General features: G+C 35.7%; 1 pseudogene; it reads right to left on the bottom strand.

Annotated features, from left to right (window-relative positions):
• Positions 1-20: 20 nt before the first annotated feature.
• Positions 21-2,335, bottom strand: LOC107572375 (putative nuclease HARBI1; annotated as a pseudogene).
• Positions 2,336-5,479: the final 3,144 nt, after the last annotated feature.

Consider the following 5,479-nt stretch of genomic DNA (forward strand, 5'->3'; position numbering starts at 1 on the left):
TTTTTATATTTGATCTATTCTCAAAAATGGTGCTCCACAATCCTGTCCCGTGCAACTCTGCCACTAGGTTGGTCCAAGTGCACTGACTGGAGCTCATCAGGCTACATCCTCACCACAGGGGTACTCTCCTTTCTAATGGTGGCAATGTTGTGTAATACAGCACATGCGACAATGTTGCATGCCCTGTCAGGTGCAACCCTCAGACTCTTCAGACACTGAAATCTTCCCTTTAGTTGCCCAAAGGTCATTTAAATACATGCCCTTGTCCTGGCTAGAACTGCATTGTAACTGGTTTGTGGTCCAGGGTTGGGGTCAGGGAATGGGGTCATAAGATGCTGCCTACAGGCATAGCCCCTGTCTCCGAACAGGATCCCGTCGTAATCACCTGTACAATGGTAAAATGCAGTTCTGTTAGGCTCAGAATAAGTTTGTGTGTAATAATACAGTGAGCTTGACATTAATATTTTACCTTACCATGTTCAAATAATGTGCATAAACGTGACTCTCTGAAAATTCTTGAGTCATGCACAGATCCTGGCCATTTGGCTGCCACATTTGTGACATGGCACATAGAGTCACACACCATCTAAGACATTGTAGTTCTGTTAGGCTCAGAATAAGTTTGTGTGTAATAATACAGTGAGCTTGACATTAATATTTTACCTTACCATGTTCAAATAATGTGCATAAACGTGACTCTCTGAAAATTCTTGAGTCATGCACAGATCCTGGCCATTTGGCTGCCACATTTGTGACATGGCACATAGAGTCACACACCATCTAAGACATTGTAGTCAATCAACTGCTTACTTGTGTAAAACATTGTGTATATTACCAATCTAAAATATCAAGAATAGTAATAGTAACTCACCTGCACATTTATACTGTGAACCCCCTTTTGGTTCACAAAATCCCCTTCATTGGGGCCTGGTGGTGCCTTGATATGAATGTGTGTGAAGTCTATGGCACCAATCACATTAGGGGGGACAATCGATTCATATTTACTAGCGTGGTCATATTCACACAATGTTCATTAACAAGTAGAATGTACTAGGGGTTGAACGACTTCTGATTTTCTGAAGTCGACTTTTATGTGATGAAAGTCGAGTCGAAGTCGACTAGTCGCTGATGACGTCATTAATGAACAAATAAGTCTGGAGCTGTGACAAACACCTTGTGCACAGCTATGGCATATGACACAGCGCTGCCCACATGGCTGTTACTCCTATAACAGCTTTTTTATCAGTTCTTTTGTCTTTGGGTCGTTATATTTCTCACAGATTTCTGCTCGTTCTAAATCAGATACAGATAAAGTAGCACAGTAAAGATTACATTAATATGAATGCATTAGTGAGAGCGATTGCGTGTGTGAATTAATTCTACCTGGCAGCATGTCTCTACTAGTAGTGAAGCTGTGGAATTTACTAGTTATTAAGAAATATATGCTTGAACTTTTCAGTTTCTAAGCTATTTTATTGAAAAATCACAGAACAGTGTTGACAATACATTTCCGCGCTGAATGATTCTATGCGCGTGATGTATGCTACTGTCTGTAGCCTGTGTGTGTGTGTGTGTGTGTTACAGTGCAGCAGCACATTAGATTAGAACGGTGATTAACTTACCTGTACAATAAGCTGTTTAAAACGTGCATTCTCCCGTTCAATTTCGAGCATCCAGTAATATAATCACACATGTCTTGTGGAGCGCTTTCAGAGTATGCATTTATTTGTCATTTGAACTGTTTGGAAACGGAGCGTAAATGTGGAATTCCTTCAAAGATTTCTTATCCTGTTGCGCCCTCTATAGGACCAGCGACTAGTCGACGTCAAGCTTAAAGCGTCATGGCAGAGCACTGAAGTCGACTAGTCGATTAGTCTGTGCAACCCCTAGAATGTACCTGCAATGGCGAAAAAGCTCTGTTTTACAACCTTGGGGTCTTAAGTGGCTTGGAAAGACCACAAAAACACCTAAAACAGCTTGAGCACCAGATAAACTTTGCGAATGGCATGACAGACAGCACTTTTGGCCAAGTTCTCCGCATCCCCAATTGTGTACAGAAAAGTGCCACTTGCAAAGAATCTCAATGCGATGCACAGAGTTTGTGCTGTTGTTAAAGCCTGACTCCGACGAGTCGAACTTTTAATATGAGATTCCAACAAATTAATGATGTGAATGACACCCTCACGTGAAAAATTATATCTTTCAAAAAGTACACTGTCGCGCTGTGCTAATGGATCCTGTCTCTGTGTCGCAAAACACAATTAATTCTAAAAGCTCTGCTAATTATCCTCGCACCTTCCACAACAGGTTGCTCTCGTAAAAACTGGCAAGACATGGCTGCAAGTGCAACAGACTTCTCGTATCACCTCCACTTATAAAGCCACAATCTAATCCTGTTTACATGAAATAAGCAGCTCCCGAGCAGGTTTAAGAATAAACACATGAAAAAACGACATGAAGTTATTTTTTATGTTGAAGCTAAATTAAAGCCTTGTTAATTTTTCCTTTAATTATCCGAAGGACTTGGTGGCCAATAAAAAGAAACAGCATAAAATTACTTCTTTTTTTAACAATTAACAAAAAATAAAATTAATCCAGCCATGATATAATTTTCATGTTTCATTGACAAAACAAATAAATAAAGGAGGAGCCGTTTCTGCGCATGGATGTTCTTCCACCATCTTTGGCCAATGCTGACACTAAAACGAGGATTGTGGAAAAACCAGATCTCATTAATATTCATGATCTCATTACCATAGCTATTCTTACCTGTAAAAATGGCATTTCTACATATCTGTAAAAGTATTTTTACTAGTTAAAATGTTATTTAAGATATCAGTAATTCTATTTTCACTAGTTGCAAAGGCAATTTCAGATATCTACTGCCTTTGTTGATATCAATAATTACTTTGTTACTAGTAAAAATTTGAATTCTTGATATCGGTAAATTAATTTCAACATGTTAGATTTGTTATTTTTGATATCTAAAAATATATTTGTGATATCAATATAATTTCTGATATCTAAAATGGCTTTCTTACTAGTAACAATCACATTCATGATATCAAAAATTAACATTGTCACTAGTGGCAATTAAATAGTTATCAAGAATCAAATTGTTGATATCAAGAATAGACGTCTGTACTAGTAACCATGTGATTACTAATATCAAAAACAAAGGTTTTTACTAGTAAGAATTGTATTTCTGATATGTGAAATTGGAATTTCAACTAGTAAGAAATCAATTCTTGATATCAACAATTACATTTGAATGGCAGCCTATGGTGACGTTTAACTAGTGAAAATACAATTACAGATATCAAGAATTATAGTTTTTACTAGTTAAAATTTAATTCCTGATATCAATAATTAGCATTTTATCTATTGAAAATTGAATTGTTGATATCAAGAATTAACATTGTTACTAGTGGAAATGTAGTTGCTGATATCAAAAATAGCAATTGTTACTAGTAGAAATCTAATTCCTGATATCAAGAATTAACATTTTAACTAGTAAAAATTGAATTGTTGTTATCAGGAATTCATATCCTGAGAATGAATAAAAGACAAAAGGGCTTGCCATTATGGCAAGCCGTTTTAACATTAAACACTCCTTGCTGTACTAGTCATAATTTAGTTTTGACTAGTCAAAATTCCAATTCCAGATATCTATTCTGCAATTTTGACTCGTCGTAATTGGAATTAAGATATCTACAATGTGATTATGACTAGTCATTATATGCATTGAAGATATCTACAATGTTATTTTGACTAGTCATAATATACATTCGAGATATCTACAATGCTATTACGACTAGTCGTATTGATAATAATAATAATAATAATAATGCACCCGTTTGTAAGGAAGCTTGTAAATTAACTAATTTTTCTATCCAATGCTGTCACGTGACAAAAGAACGAACGATTCAAAAGACTCGAGAGATGAACTAATCAATTCTCTTTCCGGCTCAGACTGCATTGATTAAGTTTAAGAGACTGTCACGTGATGAACGAACGACTCAAACCCGAAGACCTGTCATATAAGAGGTGAGGTGAGCTAATCATAGACTGAAGACCCAGGTAAACAATGAATTAATCTTTTTTGTTTCTTATAACATTATCATTTTGTATTGTTTGTAGTGTGATCAACGTTTACTTAAGTAGTAGACATGTTAAGGAAGTAAAACGTAACATTTTAATTATATTTAGCTAAAATTAACGAAATGATTTGAAAAAAGATTTGTTTATTTTGCTGAACGAGATTCAAAGGTCCGAATCGGTAAAATGATCCGAACTTCCCATCACTAAAAAGCAGACCACTGTTGTTAGCAGTTAGCACTAAACATTAGTCGGGGAGGGGTTCTGGGAGGAGCTGAGTAAATTTAGTCGCACTTCACACAACAGCAGATTCGACTAGGAGCAGGTACAATTCAGATATCTTAAGTTTTGCAACATGATTCAATTAAAATCACAGTGCTATACATACATGCACGCTGGAGACCTTTTACCACATAAGGCTGCATCCAGATATTATTTAAAAATCCCTGAAGCACTTCATCCAGTAGCTTTTCTCTCCGTGACAAGAAAAGCAGACCACTATTATTAGCAGTTAGCACTAAACATTAGTCGGGGAAGGGCTCTGGGAGGAGCGGAGTAAATTTAGTCTCACGTCACACAACAGCACATTCGACAAGGAGCAGGTACAATTCAGATATCTTAAAATATAATTGTGACTAATCGAAACTGAATTAGAGATATCTCTAATTACCTTTGTGTATGTGTGATGCCCTATTGAAGATATATATGATGTCATTACAGATATCTTAAATGGAGTTTTGACTAGTCAAGTATTTAGAGATATCTCTAATCCAATTTCTTACTAGTGCAATTATAATTGTAGATATCTCTAATTGTCATTGTGTCTAGTCGAATTATAATTATGACTCGTCAAAATACAATTGTTCCTATCTTAAATTATATTTATGGATAGTCAAAACAAACTTTTAAATGCTAAAACGGCTTGCCATAGGACCTTGTGTACATTTCCTGTTTATGGCAGCAAAGTGACATGATTCCAATGTGGTTTATCTACTGGTATATTGTTGCAGTTTTGAACAAAGAATATTAGTAAATTGCAGTTCTGAACAAACTATTGGTATATTCTTGCAGTTAAGATGGTATATTCTTGCATTAAAACACTGTTTTGCACTTACGGCTGATTATTTGAATTAAAGCAGTGTTCAAACTGAATGATAATTTCATGGTTTTTACTTAACTTTCCACAGTATTTAAGTAAAGTTCCTTATTGAACATTGAAAGCTGAAGAAAACACAGAAAATCTCATGTATAATGACAGCAAAACACTGTATGCCCGTTATTTAACGGTAATTTTCCGGAATTTTACCGTTTTTTTACAGGATTTTTTTTTACAGTGTGGATCTCTTGCTATAATAAAATGCAATACTCCCACCTTGTGTGC

Source organism: Sinocyclocheilus grahami, unplaced genomic scaffold (genome assembly GCF_001515645.1).
Source record: "Sinocyclocheilus grahami isolate Dianchi unplaced genomic scaffold, SAMN03320097.WGS_v1.1 scaffold1740.1, whole genome shotgun sequence".
Classification (NCBI taxonomy): Eukaryota; Metazoa; Chordata; class Actinopteri; order Cypriniformes; family Cyprinidae; genus Sinocyclocheilus; species Sinocyclocheilus grahami.